The sequence below is a fragment of the Somniosus microcephalus genome, chromosome 4 (genome assembly GCF_052327205.1).
Source record: "Somniosus microcephalus isolate GS21.2 chromosome 4, FLI_Smic_1.0, whole genome shotgun sequence".
NCBI lineage: Eukaryota > Metazoa > Chordata > Chondrichthyes > Squaliformes > Somniosidae > Somniosus > Somniosus microcephalus.
The window spans coordinates 45097621-45110998 of NC_140990.1; the positions used below are offsets into that span (position 1 = coordinate 45097621).

At 45.7% G+C, this 13378-nt stretch overlaps 1 pseudogene; it reads right to left on the reverse strand.

Moving 5' to 3' along the window:
- Positions 1 to 428: 428 nt before the first annotated feature.
- LOC147118782 (uncharacterized) lies at positions 429 to 12764 on the reverse strand (annotated as a pseudogene).
- Positions 12765 to 13378: the final 614 nt, after the last annotated feature.

The following is a 13378-nucleotide window of genomic DNA, read 5'->3' on the forward strand; positions in this document are numbered from 1 at the left end:
TCTCATCTCCCCTCTGGCTTTTTGTCCATTATTTTACGTGATGTGTTTATTTGTGAAATATATTTTCTGAGTGGAATTAAATTTAAAACCAGGTTCTGAGACGTGATGCTCGATTCACACATCGAAGGTGAGAGAGATGCTGTGGGACACACGCTTAGTCCAGTAGCTGAAAGTGATTAACAGACTGGGTTTTGTGTTTAGTAATCCCGGGCGTGTTACCGATACCTTCCCTGGATACCAAGGCTGGGAGAGGCACTCTGGAATGTATGGGGAGCTGGGACTTGTCCATGAGAGTAACCGAAGGTATGAGAACTGAAATAATCTAGAGTTAGAAAGGAGAAAAGGCCCAAAAATGGAGCAGTCGGTAACAGGACATCAATTAGTCTCCTCTTATCTTGGAGAAATCAAATACTCGACACCACTATGCATCTGATACAAAGCTGATTTATTTGACATATCAAAATATTAAACTCCAGCCCAGTTATAGGGTTATTAACATCAGCAAAAACAAACCCGGACTGTCAGAATGAACATGGTTCAGTCCTGGATGTGATTAACAGCAGCATTAACAGCAGAATCCAACCCCTGCAGTCGGTCGTGAACTCGCTGGTGTGTCTGCAGGTTGGATGACTGAGTGAATCCCTTCCCACATACGGAGCAGGTGAACGGCCTCTCCCCAGTGTGAACTCGCTGGTGTCTCAGCTGGTGAAATGATTTAATAAATCCCTTCCCACACACAGATCAGGTGAATTGCCTCTCCCCAGTGTGAACTCGCTGGTGTACAGTGAGGTGGGATGACTGAGTGAATCCCTTCCCACACACGGAGCAGGTGAACGGCTTCTCCTCAGTGTGAACTCGCTGGTGTCTCAGATGTTGGGAAGAACAAATGAATCCCTTCCCACACACGGAGCAGGTGAACGGCCTCTCCCCAGTGTGAACTCGCTGGTGTACAATGAGGTTGCATGAATGCCTGAACCTCTTCCCACAGTGAGAGCAACTGAACGGTCTCTCATCAGTGTGAACTCGCTGATGTTGAATTAGTCCCTCAGAACTTTTAAAGCAGTTCCCACAATCAGCGCATTTAAAAGGTCTCTCATCACTGTGAACTCGCTGGTGTGATCGGAGGGCAGATGAGTGAGTGAAACCCTTCCCACACACGGAGCAGGTGAACAGTCTCTCCCCAGTGTGACTGCGCCAATGAGTTTCCAGCTGGGATGGGTAATTGAATCCCTTCCCACAATCCTCACATTTCCAGGGTTTCTCCATGGTGCGGGTGTCCTTGTGTCTCTCCAGGTTGGGCAATCAGTTGAAGCCTCGTCCACACACAGAACACTTGTACGGTTTCTCCCCGCTGTGAACGGTGCGGTTTTTTCAGGTTGTGTAACTGGTTAAGGCTCTTTCCACAGTCAGTGCACTGGAACACTCTCACTCGGCTGTGTGTGTCTCGGTGCTTTTCCAGTCACACTGATGTTTGAAATCTTTTCCCACAGACAGAACAGACAAACATTCCTCCTTCCACATTCAAAGGCCGATGATATTCGGGTCCTGATGAATGGAGTGACTTGCTCAGATCTTGACGTGATGTTTGGTTTGAGTTTCCCGTCTGCAAATCCTCACCTTCTAATACCCTGTAAAAGGAGTTTAGAAAAGTCATCACTGTAAATACAGGATTAAAATTCAGAACAGACAATTCTAGTTTCTATGGAACATTTTTTCCTCTCTTGTTCCCCCAAAGCTGTAAATCCCCGTCCCACACACTCTCCCTCCTCCCTGTGCTGAAATCCAAACCCATCGCACCATCTCCAACATTTCTGTCCCCCACTCCCAGTTTTCCCCCTCTCTCTACTCTGGTTGGGTTCAGTTCTACACCCGCTGTGTGCAGAGTGAGAATAAAATCAATGAGTCAATTATTGTCTCTCCTGGTCACTGGGACCCTGAAGCCCCGCCCACTCTCTGTTCCTGTACCAAGATGGCCACGCAGGCACCCTGCTGCAGGTGGAACCGGTCTGGCTTTCCTCCACCAAGATGGTGGCGCATAACCCGGGCCTGTCACTGAGAAAAAGCCTCACCGCTGCCGTCCGGTGGAACACAGACCAGGCCGCTGGATCTCATTCCAGCCTGAGGCCATTCTCTACCTTTATAAATCCTGCGGCGTGGCCTATCCGCAGTTTATTAATCTCCCGACCCCGCTCCCGCCGACCTGCAGCCCTGCTCGGTGATCACGCAGAGCCTGTCCCGCACCTACGCACTGGGGTCCTGACATCCTCCCCAGAAAACCTGAAAGAGGAATCTGGATTGTCCCCATCACTCCCCCTGTATCTGGGCAGCTGCCGTTAAAGGCACAGACACAGCTTCACCCTTCTCTATTATAAATAAAAACAGGAAATACTCAGCATGTCAGGCAGCATCTGTGGAGTGAGAATCAGCGTTAATAGATAGATCTTGCCTAACCAACTTCTTTTGAAAGAGGTGACATCCCGAATTAAATGGGGCGTATCCCAAATTAAATGGTGTAGTGTACCTGGACATCCAAAAGGCCTTTGACAAAGTATTGCATGAGGGACTTCTTTACAAACTAAGGTCTGTAGGTTTCAAGGAGAAACATGCATATTGATTAATTACTGTCGAGGTGAAGCTAGTTTGCAAAGGGAGGATACTGAGTGGGTTACCCCAGGGGTCCATGCTGGGAATCCCTCCTGGTCTTGGTCTACAAAGGTGGCCTGGAATCATAACCATAATATAAAACAGTTACATTTGGAGATGACACCAAGCTAGGAAATAATGTGAATTCAGAGGAGGCAACTAGGATCTTATAAAGGGAGCTTTCAAAGAATGACCATTGGCAGATGAAACTCAAGATAGAAAAAGGCAAGATACTGTTTATTAGGGAAAAATAGAAATGGGTGGGATAGAACTTGTCAAGTGGGAAGTTGAGACAAACCTTAGGGTGTTAGATGAGTCACCGCTCATCATTCCTAAAAGGTGTGGCTCATCAATAAACAAAGGAAATAGCATGCTGGGTCACATTGTCCAATCAGTTCAGTTCAAATACCTAGGGCTAATGTCGAAGCTGCCCTGGTCACATTGCACTTGGTATGCTGCATATAGTCCTGGTCACCGTGATATTATGGGAGCCATCCAGGTCTTACTGGCAATCCAGGAGAAAGCAACAAACCCTGATCCATGGTGTTAGAGGGAAGAGTTATGATGTACAACTTGATCAGCAAGTCCTCTTCTTCAACCTCAAGAAGACAGGTCTTAGAAGCAACATTAATAGAGGTATATAAATACTTACCTGGATAGAGAAAGTAAATCTGGAACAATACTTTCAGATACATCTGGGCAGCAGGACATGAGGGCACAGGGTTCATGGGTGTGAAGAGCAAATTTAGGATAGACGGCAGGAAATCTTTCTTTACTCAGAGGGTGATCAACAGCTGAAATGGGTTGCCAGCAGGGTGGTTTATGCCAGGACACTGGAGTAATTAAGAAACAGATGCTGTAATGGAAAGATGGTAAGGCTGGTATTCTAGAAGGAGATTAAATGGGCTGAAGGGCCATCTTCATCCAAACCTATCCTGTGATCTTGTACAAACAAAATCTAGAATATTCCACCATGAATTGTAAAAGATAAACTACTGTTTGCTTTAGATGCCAATAAGTCAGGCATCTTTTTAAAGCTGCTAATAGCCAATGTGTACCATCTCTCTAAATATAAGAACATTATAGCAAATGATTTTATGGTTTTCACAGAAAAAAAATGGATGAATTGCAGAATTCAGCCTCCAAAACTCTGGTAACATTCCCAGAATCCCATGTAGTAAAATAGAGTTTGCCTTGTTCGGTCGCCAGCAGTCAGTGGCCCTGTGGGTGTTCCCTCCTCCTTCGAGCAACATTACATTTGGTTATTAGTCTCCCACAGGGCCACGATATCTGTAGCCAAAATTCCCATGTCGTCACATCATTGCCAGTCACTCTCACAGCTTGCTGTTTGAACTCCTCATAACCTCGGGTTTAGTTTCCAGCCACTTTACAAGGCTGCTTATGTTGTGTCAGCGAACATGAAGGGTTGTATTTGGTGTTTTTAACTTTTGGTGTTAACATGATCATTGAACTCTTTTATGCACCTGTTCCCATTAAAAAAAGCAAGTGTGACTTTATCCACAAAATATGGTGCAGCATCACTGATTAAATTATCTGCATTGCTTTGTGGAGGAGGGGTCCCTTCCTGTCATTGTATGTCCCAAAAGAGCAGCAAGGTTCTGCTAAAACTGTATACAACACTAGTTAGGACACAGCTAGAATACTGAGTACAGTTCTGGTCACCACATTACACGAAGATGTGATTGCACTAGAGAGGATACAGAGGAGATTCACGAGGATGTTGCCAGGACTGGAGAATGTTAGCTATGAGGAACGATTGGATAGGCTGGGATTGTTTTCTTTGGAACAGAGGAGGCTGAAGGGAGACTTAATTGAAGTGTATAAAATTACAGGAAACTTTGGTTTATCCGGAGGTTAACTGTCCGGAATGCTCGAGCCACCGGCAAAAATCAGGAGCCGTTTCGTTCGTTTTTTTTTCTTTTCGTTGCTTTTTTTTCACCAGTCAGGCTCTGCACAGTCTCGCTGAAGCTGTTGCTAAGCTACAGAGACGCTTGGAAGGTACGGCCGACTGTTTAGAAGCTGTTGCTAAGCAACAGGGTTTGTTGCCAGATACGGAGCTCAAAATCTCCGTATGTTTCAACATTAGCGCTGGTTTGTCCGGCAGTTTTGATGGGATGGCAACTGCTCGGTCCCGTCGGTGCCGGATAGCACAAAGTTTCCTGTATGAAGGGCCTAGATAGAGTGGATAGGAAGGGCCTATTCCCCTTAGCAGAGAGGTCAATAACCAGGGAGTGGGAGGAATCGACCAACATCCACTATAAGTTCACTGACTCTCACAGCTACCTGGACTACACTTCCTCCCACCCCGCTTCCTGTATGGACTCTATTCCATTCTCCCAGTTTCTTCATCTGTGCCGCATCGGTTCTGGCGATGCCACCTTCCATACCAGTGCTTCCGACATGTCTTCCTTTTTCCTCAACCGAGGATTCCCCTCTATCGTGGTTGACACGGCCCTCGACCATGTCTGTTCCATTTCCTGCACTCCTGCTCTCACCCCTTCCCCTCCCTCCCAGAACCATGATAGGGTTCCCCTTGTCCTCACCTTCCACCCCACCAGCCTCCACATTCAATGGATCATCCTCCGCCATTTCCACCACCTCCAGCGTGATCCCACCACCAAACACATCTTCCTCTCCACCCACTTTCAGCATTCTGAAGGGACCGCTCCCTCCGCAACACCCTGGTCCACTCTTCAATCACCCCCAACACCCCTTTGCCCGGCACCTTCCCATGCAAGCACAGGAGATGCAACACCTGCCCTTTCACCTCCTCGCTTCCCACCGTCCGGGGCCTCAAACACCCCTTCCAGGTGAAACAGCGATACAATTTAATATACTGTATTCACTGCTCATGATGTGGTCTCCTCTACATTGGAGAAACCAAACGCAGGTTGGGTGACCGCTTTGTGGAACACCTCCGTTCAGGCCGCAAGCGTGACCCCGAGCTTCCGGTCGCCTGTCACTTTAATTCTTCCTGTCACTCCCACTCTGATCTCTCCATCCTCGGCCTCTTACACTGTTCCAATGAAGCTCAACGGAACCTCGAGGAACAGCACCTCATCTTTCGATTAGACACTTTACAGCCTTCTGGACTCAACATCGAGTTCAACAATTTCAGACCATAACCTCGTCTCCTGCATTTCTTTGTAATTTTTTTTTCTCCTTTTCTCACCTGGTAGCTGTTAAGGATGATGCCATCATCATTCACACCTCATCTAGAGTCATCTTTTGTTTCTGAACTTGTCCCATTACCTCTCCTTCTGCCTCGCACCATCATCCCTTTTGTCAGTCAATCTCTCCGGCCTTCCATCCTATCACAGACCTTCCCTTTGTTCATCCATCCTATCACAGACCTTCCCTTTGTTCTTCCATCCTATCACAGACCTTCCCTTTGTTCTTCCATCCTATCACAGACCTTCCCTTTGTTCTTCCATCCTATCACAGACCTTCCCTTTGTTCTTCCATCCTATCACAGACCTTCCCTTTGTTCTTCCATCCTATCACAGACCTTCCCTTTGTTCTTCCATCCTATCACAGACCTTCCCTTTGTTCTTCCATCCTATCACAGACCTTCCCTTTGTTCTTTCCTCCCCTTCTCCCTACCCCTGCTTAAAAATCTCTCTTCTCCAACCTTTTTCAGTTCTGACAAAGGGTCTCCGACTTGAAACGTTAACTCTGTTTCTCTCTCCTTGATGCTGCCTGACATGCTGAGTGTTTCCCACAGATTTCCAGCATCCGCAGTATTTTGCTATTGTATTAGTCCTAATAATATCTCGCCCACATCCATTACAATTTTTGAAATGTTAGATTCTGAAATTGGGAGCTGTTAATGATTTCTGTTTTTCACATAACTATATAGTGATGTGATCAGTCAAAGCAAATTAAAAGATGCTGCTATTTACTGAACACAACTGAATAATTCTACAAAGATGTTATCGCAGTCTTCCTCAGTATTAACTACACCCCCCAATTTCGTGTCATCTGCAAATTTAGAAATTGTACTTCTGATTCCCAAGTCCAAATCATTCATGTAAATGGTGAACAACAGTGGTCCCAGCACCGATCCCCGTGGAACACCACGTCCCACCTTCCGCCATCTGAGTAAATACCTTTAACTCATCCCGTTACTATAACTGGACTTGTCTCCATTCCCGTGCCGAGGGGATTGCTGTACCAGACGGGAGGGGCAACATTTGGGGACTCTCGATTCTCCACCAATTCCCATTCCCCTTCTTTCTGGTGGATAATGGAGGTGCCACTGTGTGTAATGTGCAAGTCAGTAAGAATTGTCAGTGAGGATTAATCAGCACTTTCTAATTGGAGATGTTAATCAGTGGAACCTTTCAGACACTGAATTGTAGATTTTGTACCAAAGATCAATTTAGGATTGAAGTAAAAGTTCATAATTTTATTGTAAAATAATTCAGGGACTCTCATCAGAAATTAAGGGGAAAGATCAGACAGCAGTTCTTAAATGAACACTGCAGCCCCGACAACTCAATCAGCTATATATCCAGAAAATTAAACTCCAGCCCAGTTATAGGGGTTTTAATATCAGCAGAAACAAACCCCAACTGTCAGAATTAACATAAAAACATAGAAAAGTAGGATCAGGAGTTGGCCATTGGGCCTTTCGAGCCTGCTCCGCCATTCAATATGATCATGGCTGATCCTCTATCTCAATACCATATTCCTGCTCTCTCCCCATACCCCTTGATGCCTTTTGTGTCTAGAAATCTATCTATCTCCTTCTTAAATATATTCAGTGACTTGGCCTCCACAGCCTTCTGTGGTAGAGAATTCCACAGGTTCACCACCCTCTGAGTGAAGAAATTTCTCTTCATCTCAGTCCTAAATGTCCTACCCCGTATCCTGAGACTGTGACCCCTCGTTCTCGAACCCCCAGCCAGAGGAAACATCCTCCCTGCATCCAGTCTATCTAGCCCTGTCAGAATTTTATGCATTTTAATGAGATCCCCTCTCATTCTTCTAAACTCTAGTAAATACAGGCCTAGTCGACCCAATCTCTCCTCATACGACAGTCCTGCCATCCCAGGAATCAGTCTGGTGAACCTTCGCTGCACTCCCTCTATGGCAAGTACATCCTTTCTTAGGTAAGGAGACCAAAACTGCACACAGTACTCCAGGTGTGGTCTCACCAAGGCCCTGTATAACTGCAGTAAGACATCCTTGCTCCTGTACTTAATCCTCTTGCAATGAAGGCCAACATACCATTTGCCTTCCTAACTGCTTGCTGCACCTGCATGTTTGCTTTCAGTGACTGGTGTACAAGTACACCCAGGTCCCTCTGTACATCAACATTTCCCAATCTATCACCATCTAAATAATACTCTGTCTTTCTGTTTTTTCTACCGAAGTGGATAACTTCACATTTATCCACGTTATGCTGCATCTGCCATGTATTTGCCCACTCACTGAACTTGTCTAAATCGCCTTGAAGCCTCTTTGCATCCTCCTCACAACTCACAATCCCACCTAGTTTCGTGTCGTCAGCAAACTTGGAAATATTACATTTGGTTCCCTCATCCAAATCATTGATATATATTGTGAATAGCTGGGGCCCAAGCACTGATCCCTGCGGTATCCCACTAGTCACCGCCTGCCATCCCGAAAAAGACCCATTTATTCATATTCTCTGTTTCCTGTCTGTTAACCAATTTTTAATCCATGCCAGTATATTACCCCCAATCCCATGTGCTTTAATTTTGCACACTAACCTCTTATATGGGACTTTAATCAAAGGCCTTCTGAAAATCCAAATACACCACATCCACTGGTTCTCCCTTATCTATTCTAATAGTTACATCCTCAAAAAACTCCAGTAGGTTTCTCAAACATGATTTCCCTTTCATAAATCCATGTTGACTCTGTCTAATCCCGTTGATAATTTCTAAGTGTCCTGTTATCACATCCTTTAGAATAGATTCTAGCATTTTCCCTACTACTGATGTTAGTCTGTAGTTCCCTGTTTTCTCTCTCCCTCCTTTTTAAAATAGTGGGGTTACATTTGCCACCCTCCAATCTGCAGGAACTGTTCCATAATCTATAGAATTTTGGAAGATGACAACCAATGCATCCACTATTTCCATAGCTACCTCTTTTAGTACTCTGGGATGCGGATGCAGATTATCAGGCCCTGAGGATTTATCGGCTTTCAGTCTCATTAATTTCTCCAGCACTATTTTTTTACCAATACTAATTTCCTTTAATATCTCCTTCTCACTAGACCCTTGGTTCCCTAGCATTTCTGGGAAGTTATTTGTGTCCTCTTCTGTGAAGACAGAACCAAAGTATTTGTTTAATTGCTCTGCCATTTCCTTGTTCCCCATTATAAATTCTCCCTTTTTTTTTTACATACTTGTAACATGGTTCAGTCCTGGATGTGATTAACAGCAAAATTCAACCCCTGCAGTCACATGTGAACTCGCTGGTGTGTCAGCAGGTTGGATGAATGATTAAATCCCTTCTCACACACGGAGCAGGTGAACGGCCTCTCCCCAGTGTGAATTCGCTGGTGTGTCAGCAGGGTCGATGATCGAGTGAATCCCTTCCCACACACGGAGCAGGTGAAAGGCCTCTCCCCAGTGTGACTGCGCTGATGATTTTTCAGCTCAGAAGGGTAATTGAATCCCTTCCCACACTCGGGGCAGGTGAACGGTTTCTCCCCTGTGTGACTGCGTCGATGAGTTTCCAGATTGGATGGGTAATTGAATCCCTTCCCACAGTCCCCACATTTCCATGGTTTCTCCGTGGTGCGGGTGTCCTCGTGTCTCTCCAGGTTGGACGATCAGTTGAAACCTCATCCAAACACAGAACACGTGTACAGTTTCTCCCCGCTGTGAACGGTGCGATGTTTTTTCAGGCTGTGTAACTGGTTAAAGCTCTTTCCACAGTCAGTGCACTGGAACACTCTCACTCGGGTGTGTGTGTCTCGGTGCTTTTCCAGTCACACTGATGTTTGAAATCTTTTCCCACAGACAGAACAGGCAAACATTTCTCCTTCCACATTCAAAGGCTGATGATATTCCCTGTAAAAGCAGTTTACAAAAGACATCACTGTAAGTTCAGGATAAAAATGCAGTACAGATAATTCTAGTTTCTATGGAACATTCTTTCCTCTCTTATTACGTAGAGAATTACATAGAAACATAGAAGATAGGAGCAGGAGTAGGCCATTCGGCCCCTCAAACCTGCTCCGCCATTCAATGAGATCATGGCTGATCATCCAAATTCAGTACACTGTCCCTGCCTTCTCCCCATTTCCCTTGATCCCTTTAGCCTTAAGAAATATATCTAACTCCTTCTTGAATATATTTAATGAATTGGCCTCAACTGCCTTCTGTGGTAGAGAATTCCACAGGTTCACCACTCTCTGGGTGAAGAAATTCCTCCTCATCTCTGTCCTAAATGGCTTACCCCTTATCCTTAGACTGTGACCCCTGGTTCTGGACTCCCCGGCCATCGGGAACATCCTTCTGCATCTAGTCTGTCTAGTCCTGTTAGAATTTTATAAGTTTCAATGAGATTCCCCTCTCATTCTTCTAAACTCCAGCGAGTATAAGCCCAATCGACCCAATCTCTCCTCATACGTCATTCCTGCCATCCCAGGTATCAGTCTGGTGAATCTTCGCTGCACTCCCTCCATGGCAAGAACACCCTTCCTCAGATAAGGTGACCAAAACTGCACACAATACTCAAGGTGTGGTCTCACCAAGGCCCTGTAGAACTGCAGCAAGATATCCTTGTTCCTGTACTCGAACCCTCTCGCTACGAAGGCCAACGTACCATTTGCCTTCTTAACCGCAAGGCCAGCATTTATTGCCCATCCCTAATTGTCCTTAAGAAGGGGGTGGTGAGCTGCCTTCTTGAACCGCTGCAGTCCATGTGGTGAAGGTGCTCCCACAGTGCTGTTAGGGAAGGAGTTCCAGGATTTTGACCCAGTGACGATGAAGGAACAGTGATATCGTTGCAAGTCAGGAGGCTGTGTGACTTGGAGGGGATGGTGTTCCCATGTGCCTGCTGCCCTTGTCCTTCTAGCTGGAAGAGGTCGCGGGTTTGGGAGGGGCTGCTGAAGAAGCCTTTGGAAGTTACATATTAAAAAATAACATGGCCGTTGACCTCTGCACCATGATGATATCACAATCACTATTGCGAGCGGGCACTTTAGGGATCAGTGATAGATGTGAGGACTGTAGTTAGGGGGATACAGTCAGGGGTTGGGGTTCGGGATTACGTTAATGATTCGGGTTAGGATCTTACAGTTAGGCTACCACGGCTAGGAGAGGCTCTCTGGAAGATATGGGGAGCTGGGACTTGTCCATGAGGGTAACCAAATTTATGAGAAATTAAAAATTCTTGAGTAAGACAGGAGTAAAGGCCTAAAAATGGAACAATCGGTAGCAGGAATTCCATTAGTCTCCTCTTATCATGGAAAAACCAAGGAATTGACACACTGTTTAAAACAAAGCTGATTTATTTGGCATATATCCAGAATCAACATCACTGAAACAGATTATCTGGTCATTATCACATTGCTCTTTGTGGGAGCTTGCTGTGCCTAAATTGGCTGTTGCGTTTCCTACATTACAACAGTGATTACACTTTTAAAAAAAAGCATCTCATTGACTGTAAAGCGCTTTGGGACGTCCGGTGGTCATGAAAGGCGCTATATAAATGTAAGTCTTTCTTTTAATATTAAATTCCACCCCAGTTAGAAGGGTTATTAACACCAGCAGAGTGAACATGGTTCAGTCCTGGATGTGATTAACAGCAGCAAAAACAGCAGAATCTAACCGCAGCTGTCACAGGTGAACTCGCTGGTGTGTCAGCAGGTTGGATGACTGAGTGAATTCCTTCGCACACATGGAGCAGATGAATGGCCCCCCCCTCGTGTGAACACATTGGTGAGCCGTAAGGCTGGATGAGCGCCTGAACCTCTTTCAGCAGTGAGAGCAACTAAACGGTCTCTCATCAGTGTGAACTCACTGGTGTTTAATCACTTCCTCTGAACTTTTAAATCTGTTCCCACAATCAGAGCATTGAAATGGTCTCTCATCAGTGTGAACTCGCTGGTGTTTAATCAGACTCACAGAGCGTTTAAAACTTTTGCCACAGACCAAGCATTTCAAAGGTCTCTCCCCAGAGTGAACTCGCTGGTGTCTCACCAGCTCTGCCGAGCGTTTAAAGCTGTTCCCACATTCAGAGCATTGAAACGGTCTCTCATCAGTGTGAACACGCTGGTGTTTAATCACTCCCTCTGAACTTTTAAATCTGTTCCCACATTCAGAGTATTTAAAAGGTCTCTCGTCAGTATGAATACACTGGTGTTTAATCAGCTCTGCAGCACTTTTAAAGCTATTCCCACAGTCAGAGCATTGAAATGGCCTCTCGTCAGTGTGACTGAGCCGGTGTTTAATCAATCCCTCTGAACTTTTAAATCTGTTCCCACAGTCAGGGCATTGAAATGGTCTCTCGTCAGTGTGAACTCGCTGGTGTCTAATCAGACCCACAGAGCGTTTAAATCTGCTCCCACAGTCAGAGCATTTAAAAGGCCTCTCATCAATGTGAACTCGCTGGTGTTTAATCAGATCTGCAGCACGTTTAAAGCTGTTTCCACAGTCAGTGCAGTTAAATGGTCTCTCGTCGGTGTGAACTCGCTGGTGTTTACTCAGCTCACCAGCACTTTTAAAGCTGTTCCCACAGTCAGAGCATTGAAAAGGCCTCTCCCCAGTGTGAATACGCTGGTGTTCAGTGAGATTGGATGAGTGCTTGAATCTCTTTTCACAGTGAGAGCAACTGAATAGTCTCACTTCAGTGTGAACTCGCTGGTGTCTAATCAGTCCCTCAGAGCTTTTAAAGTTGTTCTCACAGACAGAGCATTTAAAAGGTTTCTCATCAGTGTGAATTCTCTGGTGTCTTATCAGGTGACATGGCCAAGTGAATCACTTCCCACACACGGAGCAGGTGAACGGCCTCTCCCCAGTGTGACTGCGTTGATGAGCTTTCAGCTGGGACGGGGAACTGAATCCCTTCCCACAGTCCCCACATTTCCACAGTTTCTCCATGATGCTGGTGTCCTTGTGTCTCTCCAGGTTGGACGATCGGTTGAAGCCTCATCCACACACAGAACACATGTATGGTTTCTCCTCACTGTGAATGGTGTGATGTTTTTTCAGGCTGTGTAACTGGTTAAAGCTCTTTCCACAGTCAGTGCACTGGAACACTCTCACTCGGGTGTGTGTGTCTCGGTGCCTTTCCAGTCACATTGATGCTTGAAATCTTTTCCCACAGACAGAACAGACAAACATTTGTCCTTCCACATTCAAAGGCCGATGATATTCAGGTCCTGATGAATGGAGTGACTCTGTCAGATCTTGTTGTGATGTTTGGTTTGAGTTTCCTGACTGCAATTCCTGCCCTTCTAATACCCTGTAAGAGGAGTTTACACAAGTCATCACTGTAAGTGCAGGATAGAAATTCGCAACAGACAATTCTAGTTTCTATGCAACATTCTTTCCTCTCTTGTTCCCCCAAAGCTGTAAATCCCCGGCCCACACACTCTCCCTCCTCCCTGTGCTGAAATCAAAACCCATCGCACCATCTCCAACATTTATTTCCTCCACTCCCAGTTTTCTCCCTCCCTCTACTCTGGTTGGGTTCAGTTCTACACCCGCTGTGTGCAGAGTGAGAATAA